The following is a 14,047-nucleotide window of genomic DNA, read 5'->3' on the forward strand; positions in this document are numbered from 1 at the left end:
AAGGCTCAGTTACCTGTCCCGGCTGGCAAGTGGCGGGAGCTCTTTCCCCAGCCCGCCTGGCACTCACCCAGCAGTCTTGATTTCTCTGGGTTTTAGTTCTCTTATGCGTAGAGGAGCACACATCACACCTACTATGCAGTATGATGGTCACAGAAACATCTGGCTTTTCATAAATTCCAGTCCCTGGTCCTCATGGAATGTGGCTTTTGTTGGCCCAGGCAGAAAGGGAGATGGACTATGTGCTCTTTTTCCCATTCCCCAACCAACCAGGATGGCCTGGCTTGACTGGACCCCTTTGCTTTTTGGACATGGATGCTACCAACCTCAGGCCACTGAGCTGACCTCTGACCTCTGATGGAACCGACCTCTCTGCTGAGCTTTTCCAAAACTTGATCCTTACACCCTTGCGCTGTGGTATGGAGACCCCTGCTATTTTAGCTCTTTGTTAAAACTCTCTCAAAGGTAGAACTTGCAGAACCACAGGGTTGGGGGTTGAGGGGGCTTCTGAGATGTCTGGAGGAGAGGCCCACAATGTTTGCTTAGGCCCCGGACCCCCTGGAAGGGCAGACTAGGCTTAGTTTGGATCCAGGATCCCCCAGTGGCAGCTGCACGATTTCAGATAGCTTCCTGCACTTCCAAGTGCTGGTTTCTCAGATGTAGAATGGGAAGGCCAGTCAAAGGCCATCAGGCAGCTTCTTCAAGCACGGGGACATGGAAACGGCCAAGGATCCTTCTCTCCCACCACCCACCAGCTGGGATGGGGGGCTGCAGCATGGGCTGGCCTTGCCACCCTCCCAAACAGGGGCAACAAACCACAAAACACTCTTTTTCAAATCACATATGGCTTCTTTGACCCCATCAAATAACTTTATTCACACAAACGTCCCTTAATTTACAAAGCCTCAGTCATTCATACACATTAGGGGATCCACAGTGTTCAAGGAACTTAAATATAATGTATCATACCAACCCAAGTAAACCAAGTACAAAAAATATTCATATAAAGTTGTTCACACGTAGGTCCTAGATTACCAGCTTCTGTGCAAAAAAAGGAAATGAAGAAAAATAGATTTATTAACTAGTATTGGAAACTAACTTTGTGCCTGGCTTAAAACCTCCCTCACGCTCATCTGTCCCACACAAATGTTTAAGAAGTCACTGAAATGTACTCCCCGGCTCTGACGAAAAGAAGCCCCTGGCACAAAAGATTCCAGTGCCCCTGAAGAGGCTCCCTTCCTCCTGTGGGCTCTCCTAGAAAACCACCGGGACAGCCTTCCTGCTGATACCATCTATAACCTTAGGGGTCCTCGGGCAGGCAACGGCAGCGGCCTCATCTCTTGGTGATGGCTGTAGATGCTAACACTGGCCAATCCAATGCCACACCTACTGGTTACCCTTTGAGGGCATTTCTCCAGACAGAAGCCCCTCGAAGCCTAGGTAGGGCAGGACCAGAGATACATCTGTGTTGTCTCGAAGGCTGTGCCACAGCCCAGTATGACAGCTTGGCAGAGCCAGTATCTCTGGACTTCTGCCTCCAAAACCCAGTGGCCTGAAGAGCTAAAAAATGTCAGTTTGGCTTTTCCAAGGTTGCCAGGGCCAAGACTCCCAGGAGCTACGTCTGTCTGGGGGCTGCCAGACAGGCCTATGAGGGAAAACCAGCCAAGGGGAGGGATAGTCTGAGACCCACCTAGAGTAAGTGCCACCAGCGCCCCCAGATGTGGGGGGAAGAGGGGCGTATGGGCAGGATGGAGAGTGGGAGCTGCACTTGGTGGGCAGAGGTGGAAGGAGCCATATGGAACCAGGCAAGGGCAGAACGTTAAGGTCCCTCCTTAGGGGGTGGCAGCCTGACTCCTGCTTTTCTAAGTTTCCAAAAGATACCCCAAGGCTAAAACCCAGACATCCATCCTAATAAGATGTCTTCTAAGAAGGTAAACAGCTAACAGAATAAAAAGAAAATTCCCACAATGCCAGCTCTTTTCCTTCTCTTAGAAAAAGATTCAAGCAAAAATAATCATCTTATTGCTCCAAACACTGGTTTTCTAGGCTAGGAGACAACTGATATGTTAAGGAGCTGAGATCCTGGAGGAAGGGAATGTGGAGGTGGGGAAATGTGCAGGGCGAGGGAGCCGTAGGGAAGGCGGGGAGTGGTCCTAGCACCACAGGGTCGGGAGCAGAGGGAGCGGAGGGCGTTTACCCCTGCCCCGGGCATCTCTGCCCTCATTCGCTCTGGGGCCCCCCTGGCAGTGCCACTAAGGAGGCCAGGCCCTGTCCAGAGTCAAATCTCCACCCAGTGTTGGGTGTTTCTCCTCTGGCTGTAAACAGGGTGTTTCTTAAGTAAACATTTAATATACTCCCTCAGAAAGGCAGCCACAGGGGCAAACTATGTCCAGGTGGGAGGAAAAAAATTCCCATTCTCCTGACCCAATGCCTCTGGGATGAGACGAGGCTAAGGCCTGCAACCTTAGTCCCCAGTGCCCAGAGAGGGTTCAGACGGGGCCAGTCTCGAATGAACAGACTGAGGCATCCTCCTGGCTAGAGGTAAGAGGCAGAGAGTGTGCACCTGTCCAAAGCACAGTTTTTCTGTCCTGGGCTATAGCTGCGAGTGAGTGCCGTGGTGGTGGTGGGGAGATGCGGACCTGGCTACAGCCCTCAGGAAGAGGGTGTGGGGGGTGAGAGGGTGATCCCTCCCCCGTGGCTCTCTGGGAATGAGAGAGACAGTGAAAGAGCAAGTGACAGAGGACACAGATAGGGAGAAAGAAGCCATGCACTTCCAGCTAAGCCAGGAGGCCTGGCCAGGGGAGGACAATGGAATAAGGCACTACGATCTGTCCTGCTGATTCTTCTGATGGGAAAACCAAGTTCAGATCCCTAACAGCCAAGGTTAAGAGTCCCCCTCCAAAGGGCTATCCTTGCCACAGAGCCGAGGAGAACGAATGACTGCCGTTTTAAGGTTTGAATACTACTAGAACTTGGGCAGGTCCTACAAACTTGGTGGTGTTGAGATGATGCACCAGAGAGCTGCTGGCAGCCTGAGACCCAGTGAAGACGCAGGAGTGAGGACGCGACAGTGAGTGGAAGCCGATCCACAAGGGGACAGTGGAGAGTGGCACTGAGACTACAGGTGCTACCCAGGGCTGAGCCACAGCCAGTTCTCTCACCATGGCGGAGCCCGCTGAGTGCCTGAGGTGGGCAAGTATTTGAGAAAGCAGGGGAGGGATAAGAAGCAGGGGCAGGCACTTGGGGCTAAAACGCTGGCCTGCATTTATGCTACGGAAAGAGGTCGTGCCACTAAGCAAGAACTGGAAGATGAAGGGGCATGGAGGCTGGCGACCCCTACCAGGCTGCCCACCTGTCACCTACAGGGGTGCTGTTTCTTGCTACTCTGATAGCAAGAAAAATAACAAAGAGGGAGCACGATGGCTCCAAGAACTTTTTAGTTAGAGCTACGGGACCTGGGGAGGGAAGAAAAAGTAAGAGGCTCATTAGGCTGGAGCCTCACTAGGGATGTTACAGTGTGGGCTGCAGCCGGAGGGGGGGGGCGGGGTGTGCTGGGTTTGGGGACTGTTTTTTCCCATTTGCTCATGTACAGAGAGACAGCTGTCCCCAAGAGAAGGCAGGGTGGCGGGCGGAAAAGGAACCATGTACTGCAATTAGGGGATGCTGCTGTTCCCACCCTCTTGGATACAACTCAGTGCACTCAGGAGGCTGCCTGAGAAGTCAGAGACAGGAGAGACAGGCAGTCACAACGGGTTTTGGCCTAGGAAGGGAAGGGCCCGGTTATCACCTGTGGGATCCTGCTAACAGCAGCCAAGCTTCCGCTCACAAGGAAGAAAGTTTGGTGTTGAGGGGGGTGAGAGTAGGCTGAAAGAATGTGAGCAAACATATTGCTGAGCCTGGCCTGATGCACTGTTCTCCCCCAAATTCTCAGGGCCAAAGGATTGCTGCTTAGCGGGTAAAAGCCCCTGCCTTGGTCACATAGAAACGGAAATGCCCTCCAACCGTCTCCCCTATCAATCCTATGCTGGTTTAGGTGAAACAAACAAAAATGAACACAAAAGGATTCCCTTCCCCCTCCCCAGTGGCCCTATAGTATTTGGCCATAATGGGGTGAAAAGCCTTTAGAGTGGCCAGGCGCGTCCAGACAGAGGGACAACACAAGAGCATTGCCCCTTCTTGCAGGGGGAGGACAGATGGGCTCAGAGCAGCAGCCCAGGGGGAGGGCAGCTTCCCCTAGGGAAGTGTGAGAGTGTCGCCGGAGAGTGCAAGGATGGCTGCAGCAGACAGGCATGGGTGGCGGGGCTGACATGTCATGGCTGGGGAAGCCTGAAGGTGGTGAGCCCACAAATGGGCCCCTAACGCTGCAGGGGGTCTACCCAGTTCCACGACACATCCCTGCTCTGGGCAGGTCCGCTGTTTTCCCATTGGATACGTCTATACTGAGGGCAGGCACCTAACAGTAAGTCTCCAGGGGTGAGGGAAATGGCGCTTGACAGTGTGTGTCACTGCATATGACACCATGGACCCCGGCACACAGGGCATGCCCTTCACTGTGAGAACACGACAACGGCAGCCAGTTCAGGACAGCCTGTTATCATGGCAAAGTCACAACCAGATCTTAGGGCCTCAGGCCGTCTCTGTGACACCTGGACACTATGGGACACATCTGGGAAGATGACAATCCAGGAGGCAGTTAGGTGAGAAGTGCTGACCTCACAGCAGTGACAGACGCCTGCTGAAGACCCAGCTGTGTTCCACACAAGAGTTTGGCACAACAGTTTTTCCCAACAGAAAGGCAGGGATGGCTGCTCCACCACCAGCAAGTGCGAGATGGTCGCCCTCCACCCTTACCTCCTAGTTCCCTGCAACACAGGGTGGAAGAGGAATGGATTCCCACCACTGTAAGTCCTGGTGTGGCCTGGGGCTCCCAATAGCTTAAACAGAACAAAGCCTGGAGTTGAGACCTTCTTAGTTCTCCTGGCCAAACCCTGGCCTTCCTCTTCCAGGCGGTTCTTCGCCTCTGATCATCTCCGAGGCCCAAGGGCTAGCCAGGGCCAGCCCACCAAGGAGTCCGGGAGTTCCTGCATCTGGTAGGGAGGCGTGGCCCAGAGGCCTCCTTGTGTCCTCATGCCCCGTTCCAGAAGAAACCCCCAGATTCCCTATGGGGAGGCAGGCCTTCTCTAGGGAAGTGAGGTGTCATAAGTAGAACTGAGAGAAGTATAAAGAAGTAAGACAGAGGGAAAGTGAAGGACAAAACCAAAAATAGCTCCCTAACCCCTTATAAAAATTAAGTGAAATTTATACATATGCCTTGTCCACAATGAATTTCTTTAAAGAAATTGGTGCTTGTCCACAGCATTGCGTCCTGCTCTTCTGAAGTCTCAATGGTTTAAATTAAAAAAAAGGAAAGAGGAAAAAAAAAAAAAAAGAAAAGGAAAAAAATAAAGCAAAACTAAAAAGAAGCGGGGAAACCCAAACAAAAGCTTCACATTGCCGGATCCAGCTGTCGGGAGATCGCCAACCGGCCAGGCCACCACCTGTACCCTCTGCCGTCCTCTGGAGGAGACGTGGTGAGACTGTGGGTCCCGAGGAATCGACCTGGAAGACAGAAGGCGAGTAAGGAGGGGACATTGGTCAGCAGGCCTGGGCACCAGCCCTCAACCCAGAGGAACACTGAAGCTATGTGTGCTAGGGGCTGTAGGGCAGAGCTCTAAATAGATGGGGTAAATCTAGCTTCACAACCTCCCTGGTCTAGACACACGTGCTTGTTTTTCAGATAAGACAAACTGAGGCTCAGGTTAAGTAACTTACCCAAGGTCACACTGACTAAGGGGCAGACACTTGCTGGGAACCCAAGCTTGCTGGCTCTAGCTGTCAAACCAATCGTGAATCCTGGCTTCCCCGTACTATTAGGAGCAAGACGCCGCAGGGCCCACCCTGGATAGTCTGTCCCCATAGACCTTGCCAGCATTGCTTCCACCCATGCTTTCTTCCCCACTCTCTGTGACTAATTGTGCTGTTTGTTATAAACGCCACAGCAACCCTCTCTAGGTTCAGTAATCCTGTTTTACAGAAGAGAAGAGTGAAGCTCAGGCCTCTGAGAATCCAAACCAGGCTACCCGCTAAGGTCTTAACAAGGGCCAGAATCCCACACCCAGGGGCAGGGCTGGACTGGGCCTGCACTGCCAGCTGCAGTGCACTGTGGGGGTTAAGAACTAGGGCTCTGGAGCCAGAATGGGTGACTGAGTAAACAGGAGCTGCCACTCGACTGTGGGGGAATTTAAGTCCTCTGTTCCCTGGTCTCATCACCTGTACCTGCGTCACAGGCTATTATGAAGATTAAATGAACGTAAAACCAAGAAGAGGGCCTGATCCTATTAGTATTGGCTATTATTTGGAAACTGCCTTAGAGCCAGGCCTCAGGAATAAGACAAGAAGCCTGCCCTTCAGTGGCTTATTCTACTGGAGGCCTATAATACAAGGGCCCACAGAGATTAGCCTTGGACAGCCCCCCGCTCTGAGCTATCGGATCAGTGCTAAGTATAGCGCTGTCCTGGGCAGGGCGGGCCATCTAGGGCAACAATGCTCCAGTCTCGTTGCACATGGAATCATCTAGGAGGTTTTTTGAGACAGGGTCTTGCTCTGTCACCCAGGCTGGAGTACAGTGCCTTGATCACAGCTCACTGCAGCCTTGAACTCCTGTGCTCAAGTGATCCTCCCACCTCAGCCTCCCGAGTAGCTGTGACTACAGGGCACATGCCACTATGCCAGGCTAATTTTTGTATTTTTAGTAGAGACAAGGTTTTGTCATGTTGTCCAGGCTGGTCTTGAACTCCTGGGCTCAAGTGATCCACCTACCTTGGCCCATCTAGGAGTTTTTAAAGTGCCTGAATGACCAAAGCAGACAAGTCTTTCACTGTGCGTGCAATCCCCCAGTGGCTTCCTTTCTTTGTCAGGCAGAGCCAGCACCGTGCTGTCATGACTTGCCACCTGTGCAGGCTGACAACACCAGCTCGTTGTCCTCAGCTCCTGGGAAGGGACCTGGCTAGTCCTCCCAAGAGGCAGCAGGATAGGAAAATATTGGATACTTTACTGCCTGTTGGCCTCAGTTTCTCCCCCTGAACACTGGGGACTCTTGGTTGAGGTCTGAGTGGAACGACTCAGGTTCCTGGCCCACAGCAGGGACGAACATACTCAATGAGTCCACCCCTTCCTAGCCAACTGTCCCCAACCAGAGACTATAAACGTGTTAAATCTGAACAGGCCATGGTTCTCAGCCACACAACCATTAAAAGTGTTTCTGGCTGGTGAGGGTGCCCCGCACACTGCTGGAGGAGGGGATAAAGCTTCTGGAAGGTAGTCTGGCACTGTTTTTAGGGCTTCAAAGGTGTTTAGATTGGTGGCTCCCTGAAATTCCACTCCTGAAAGCCAAGCTTAACAGATAAACCTAAATATGAAAATAACTTTATGGATAAAGAAGTTCATTGAAATATTTAAATTACAAGACAATAACTCACAAGTCCAAAAATAAGGATTAAGTAAGCAAATGATCCTTCAACGCATTGATATACTACAGAGGAAAGGAGATCATTGCATGACATTTTGAAGATTATGACAAAAGCACTTCCCTGGGTGGGGTAGGTGGAAGAGAGTAGGTTACAAAGTTGTGTAGCGCACAGCATGACCATAACTATGTAAAAACACAAACCCCTCAGTGTAGCAAATCTGACAAGAAATACACCAACATGTTGTGCTTGTTGTGACTGGATTTTCCTCTTCCCTCACTTCTGATTTTTAATACTGAACACACACCAATGTCACATTTTACTTTTTAATAGGAAAAATAGGGTACTTTAATGAACAAGAAAAGCTGGCAGCTCCAATAGAAAGGTCCAGATGTGGGGTCTTGTCTGGACTCTTCCATGCCCAGTGGACAAAGGAGAGCTTCCACACTGCCAAACGGGAGGTTAGACTACGTGACTCCCTGCTCTACTGCCCAGGGAGCGGGTGACCAAGAAAGTGGGTGACCAAGAAAGTGGGTGTGGCTGATCTGGAAAGAAAATACAGGATTTCTTGGGCCCAGTCTTTCACTCTGCTGCTTCTGTTTCTCGGTCTGTTAATTCCCCTCAAAAAAAATCCACTTGTGGGTCTTGTATCCCAGTTTTTGACTTGGAAAAAGAAAATCATCATAAACATACTCCCTGATGATTCAGCAGCCATCTCAAATTCTAGCTCTATTTAGCATGCCTATTGCTTTCTCCCCATGCTTTCTGTAGACACAGCAGATCAACCTGAAGATGGGGGAAGAGGGTATTTAGGGTAGGCCCTCACCATATGAGACATTAAGACCTTGTGAAATACGACAAGAAATTACACAGCCACACGTGATGTGCTAAAATAATCTTTGGGACCAGTTATGACTTTCCAGCATTCCTTTCCTCCCTCCCTGCGGACAATCTCCTGAAAAGGATGCCCATCAGCAGGAAGGTAGCACGTGGCAGCTGAAAAGCAGTGTTGGCAAGGAGGCAGGTTCAGAAACCAGAGGTTCCTTTTTACATAACAAACTAGCAGAACACAGTGTGACTGCAGAAGGTCAGACCAACAGCACAGCACTCTGCAAGAACTCCTGAGATACCAGCTTGTAATGACCACTATAATCACTGGGTCCCATGCCAGGAAGTGAAGCTGACATTTCCCAAAGGCTCCTCCCTGCTCCCTCTAGCTCTGGCACTGGCTCTGGCCCTCCTGTTGGAAGCCTCAGAACAGCCTACAGGTCTCAGTCTGGGTCTCTCTTGTGGGCACAAAGAAGGAAAATAAGAGGGCTCTCTATTGGCGAGAGGATCTTTGCTTGGGGTTCTTTTCCCGCCTGCCATCACAGAAAGAGCACTTTTCCTAGGGAGCTAACAGCACAGTAAGCTCGCCGAAGGTAGTGGAGGTGCTTTCTGTAGCTATGAACAGGAATGGCTCAGACCACATGGTTCTGAGTTTAAGCAGCAGACCCTCCTAGGTACTTGTGGGCACAATAAAGGGTGTAGGTCTCAGCCCCAGTGGGCCCTTGGGGAGGCCTTAGGCTTGTGATGCTTCATCCTAGCAGATGCCACATCTCAGCTCCCTGACCACTCAGGCTGTGCCTGACTGCCTGGCTACCCAGCTTCTACCGGGGCTCTTCTCATCCCTCTCTGTGGAACCCCTACCTCTGACCGGAGCCTGCTCCTTGAGGGCAAAAATGACACCTGCTAAGCATAATGAAAAGTGGTGATGTGATACACCTGCAACTGACATCTGTAGTGCTCTTCCATGATTACTGTGAGGAGGGATTTGGCCAGTTTTCACAAGAAAACAGGCCCAGAGAAATGGAGCAACGTGCCCCACGCCAGAGTTGCTGAGCAGTAGAACCAGCACTTAATCCAAAGTTTCCAGCTTCACTACCCAAAGTCTCTGCACTATGACAGTCTTCAATCAGTGCTTCCAAAGCCGGCTCAGCAATGGTTCCAGTAGCTTGCACCTGAGATGATCTTGGGGGTGGAAGGTGTCAGTGATCTGGGAAAATGTGCTATGAATCCTTACCTTTCTCATTTCAGCTCTTGGACCATGTTCTCTCAGTGCATCCCACCTTCTTATTTCTCTGTAACTGGCATAACAGCAATCACTTACTGAGCAGTCTGTATGTGCAAGTTCTAACTGTGACATAGGGAACAACCTTGTAAAGCAACACTGCTTTCCAATCACTGTTAAAGGATTGAGTGTTTTACATCCATTGCCTCATTTCACCCCAGCAACCCTAAGAGGTAGGGGTTATTGTCCTCCTACTCTTAGAGATGAGAAAACTGAAGCTCAGAGAGAACAGCCTCATAGCCAGTAAGTGGTAGAGAAAAGGGTTTAACTCAGGGCAGTCTCACTCCAAATCCCCTGCTTTTGACATGTAACGGTGCAAAATCCCTTCCTAGAGAAGACAAGAGTCTTAAGTGGAGTTTAAAACCCATCTAATCCCTTCATTTATAAATAGACTCACTCAGAAAAAAGGCTCATGGAAGGCTTACGTGCCTGTGCACAGGTCTAGTGCTCGGGGGACAAAGGGGGACATGGTGCCAACCAGGCAGTGAATGGTCTTCCAGCAAGCTCCTCTGCCAGTCAGGCAGGTGTCTGGTCTGTTTAAGGAGACTGAGAAACTGAACTACTTTCATGGAGGCCATTAGCAGCTTGGAGAACAGAAGCCTGGAAGATCTGAGGGGAACATGCACAGGAGGATGGGGCTGGAGACAAGGATGGCACGTGTTCACCTCCTTCCCCTACTCCTCAGCCTGCAGGCACAGAATACCTTGGTGATCAGCCCTTACTCTAAAAGGATGGCCTTCCTACTTTATTAGTGTCAAAATGTCATTACCTTTTGCTTTCTTTTCTAAGACACAGGGTCTCACTCTGTCACCCAAGCTGAAGTACAGTGGCACAACCATAGCTCACTGCAGCATTAAATTCCTGGGCTCAAGCAACCCTCCTGCCTCAGCCTCCTGAGCAGCTGGGATTATAGGCACATGCCACTACACCTGGCTAGATTTAATTTTTATTTTTGTAGAGACGGGGTCTCATTATGTGGCCCAGGTTGGTCTCAAACTCCTGGCTTCGTTCATGCAATCCTCCTGCCTTGGTCTCCCAAAGTGCTGGGATTATTATAGGCATGAGCTACCATGCCTGGCCTAAAACGTCATTTCTTTGATGAAATGATGATGAAAGTAAGTAGGAATGGTTTTAAAAATTGCTTCCCTCCTGGACCTGCCTCCCCAGTTTTTAAAATTGCACTGTCTTAGGAAATGTGGAAGTCTGGTAATCACGAGGTTTATCATCACTCCAGTGCTCTCTCAGGGAAGAGCACAGGCTCTATGGCAGACAGTCCTGGTTCAAATACAAGCTCTGCCATTTACTAGCTATTTCCATGATCTGAGTCTCCCTCTCCTAAACTAGAAAATGGGCATGGAACTCTTTCCTCTTCCAGGGGCCTGCTGTGAAGAGTGAAGAATTCTTCAAGTAAATTGCCTGTCATGGCACCTCACACAGGGTGGGGCATTCAGTAAGATCGATCTTGCTGTCATTCATGTTAATGGTCATTTTGGTTCTTAGGGTATCACAGACTGGGACTTCAAACCCAAAGCCCGGTTTTCTCTTACTATCCTGCCTCTCAGATCTAGTTAATAGAAAAGAAAGTCATCCCATTGGCATACTCATAGACTAAGGCACAGTATAAACTCAAAGTGGGGTATTATTGGGTGGCTAGCCAAGAATTCACTCCTACCTAAATTCACCCGCAGTCCTGTGTAGTGGTATTATCACCGTAGCTAATGATACCTATGACATGCTAGCTGCCGTGCAAACTTAATATGCAATACCTCATTTGTCCAAAGGACCATGTAAGAATTCTCCTCATTTTACAGATGAGCAAACTGAGGCTCAGGTTATTAATTTTCAGCATATCGTGCTGTGGAGCAAGCAGGCCTCACAAGCGCACAGAGGGAAAGTCATCTGTCAGGGTCACAGACAGCAGTCCTCTCCTTCCTCTAAGTGGGGTTAGTCATTCTTCACTTGTTTAATACACCAAAGCATCTGGCTTTTCACATTCAGACATCAACATGCCAGCCCTGGGGGTTCGGTGGCCCCAGCACGAATGTCTCCTCCAATCACTCAGAGGCACCAAGGCCAGGGAGTCACGCTTCCTGATGCATCATTCCTCTAAGGCTGCTCTCCCAACTGTGGTGCTTAAAGTAGGGCAAAAACAGGGATGACTGTGCTGTGAACGTGCCTGTTGTCAGGGTCGAAGGAATGGGAGTACTGACAAATGGGATAACACTGTTTTCAGTCTTCGGGTATACAGAAGGGGCAAGATGTTAGGAAAAAGAGGAGCAAGAGGGCAGACATTATACAACATATACAACAGGAGCTTCGCAGTGCTCCATGACAACCCAGAAGACCACAGGTCCACGCCTTATGACATCTGAGCCCTTACCAGGAGACCAAACCAAGGCAGCTCACCCACAGGCAGATATCCAGGGGCAGGCCCCAAATGCAGAGGAGCGTGGCTTGGAGGTGGTGTTCTCTCAAGGTATGGGCTTTGGAGTAGGAAGATCCAAAATTTACATCCCAGCTGACCTTCACCAAGTCAGGGTCCCCCGAGCCTCAGTTTGCTCAGCCTAAAATGAGGAAATGTCTACTTTGCCGGGTACAAAGACCAGTGATAGTATACATAGCAGGCAGAGTGAGGTGCACAGGAGGTACCTTAATAAGCTACAACAGCGGCTGCAAATCACATCCAAAAAAACACAAAACCAAACCCATAAAACCTCACTGCAGTCACCTGCCGGGGCAAAAATTCCAGAAAAGATGCCTTGGCCTCAAGTTGGTCTTCTCTTGAGGTGACATCCTCCCTCCTGCTTTGGGTCTTCAGCTCCTGATGGTCTGGCTACCCCAATTCCCACCCCCCGTCTGTCACTCAGATTGCACTCACCCTTTGGGTTCCCATCCACACGCCTTCCCCAGGAAACACTCCCAGAGGGCCCAGTCTCTATGGGAATTCTTCTGTCCCCCTGCCCAGTGAAAAGGCATGGATGACCTCAGATCCCACTAGCCTTGTTGTGTGCTCCAACCTTACCATCTTAGACCCTGAGCTTCCTGCAGGACAGAGAGAGTCTGCTGCTTCTCTTAACCCTCTCAGGTGACCAAGCAGCAGTGTTGGGTTTTTAGGAAGAGCTCAAATACCAGGTGATAGCTAGAAACTGGGAATTAGTACATAGCAATAAAACTTCACAGAATCATTCATTCCACATAATAGGGTTTTAACATAAACACATGATTATAAAAAAAAATCTCTGCCTTTGGTTGAGTTCCTGCGTCACTGCCAAGTGTTCTGCACACGTTCCCACTGAAAATCCCAGCAAGCCAGGTGTGGACAGTGATGCTCAGAGAGCTGGGCCACTTCTCCAAACTCCAGCAGCTGGTAAGGGACAGAGCTGGGACCATGTCCAAGTCGGAAGCCCATGCTATTTTTCTACCATGCTACAGGGTGCTGCTCCCCTCTCTCACACCTTCAGAGCTGGGTGACAGAAACGAGGCATGCAGGGATTACAGATTTTCCTGACATTACATAGTCTATCAGTTACACAACCAGGGGGCTCCTGTCTCGACTTCAGCTCTCTCCACTACTATTCCCCTTACTGACTTCTCAACAGGAGGCTTTCTTTCAAGGGGAAGAAGACGGCCAACTTTGGCAAATACATCTGTTTCACGTGGAGGGGTTCCTTGAAATCCAAGTGTGGCTATTTGGAGCAGGCCCGGCCTCAGAATGTGTCCCCTGAGTCTAAGTTAGGTATGGTAAGAGGTTAATGAGAAGAGTAGACTTATGACTGGAACACTGCGGTTTAGTCTGAAAGTATGGACTTCCCAAGATGTCTTTTTTTTTTTCTGAGATAGGGCCTTGCTCTGTCAGGCTGGAGTGCAAAGGCATGATCCTGGCTCACTGCAGCCTTGGCTTCCCTAGCTTAAGTGATCCTTCCACCTCAGTTTTCTGAGTAGGGACCACAGGTGCATGCCACCGTGCCCAGCTAATTAGTCTTATTAGTCTTGCTGTCGTCCAAGCTGGAGTGCAGCGGTGCAATCTCAGCTCACTGCAACCTCCACCTCCTGGGTTCGAGTGATTCTCCTGAGTAGCTGGGACTACAGGCGCACACCACCATGCCTGGCTAATTTTTGTATTTTTAGTAGAGACAGGGTTTCGCCATGTTGGCCAAGCTGGTCTTGAACTCCTGGGGTCAAGTGATCCTCCTGCCTTGGCCTCCCAAAGTGCTGGGATTACAGGTGTGAGCCACAACGCCCTGCCCAAGATCTTAAAATGCACAAAGCCTCTTTCTAGACCCAACCATTTGTAAAATGGCAAATATATCCTATAAGTCTCTTTAGCTAACAAGTGGTCCAGGAAGTGGAATCCTGGCTGAAGTGCTGCCAGATATGTTGGGACTGGTGGAGGACTCCCATATGCCACATTCAAAACACACGGATTGTTGAAAGA

The 14,047-nt window shown here is 50.2% G+C and overlaps 1 protein-coding gene across 1 annotated transcript in view; it reads right to left on the reverse strand.

Annotated features, from left to right (window-relative positions):
- Positions 1 to 825: 825 nt before the first annotated feature.
- STK35 (serine/threonine kinase 35) overlaps positions 826 to 14,047 on the reverse strand; it is a 47,123-nt gene continuing 33,901 nt past the window's right edge. The window contains exon 4 of the mRNA XM_002830120.4: positions 826 to 5,595. The gene's annotated coding sequence lies outside the window, so the exon portion shown is untranslated. The remainder of the gene's footprint in view (positions 5,596 to 14,047) is intronic.

This window comes from Pongo abelii, chromosome 21 (genome assembly GCF_028885655.2).
Source record: "Pongo abelii isolate AG06213 chromosome 21, NHGRI_mPonAbe1-v2.0_pri, whole genome shotgun sequence".
Lineage (NCBI taxonomy): Eukaryota > Metazoa > Chordata > Mammalia > Primates > Hominidae > Pongo > Pongo abelii.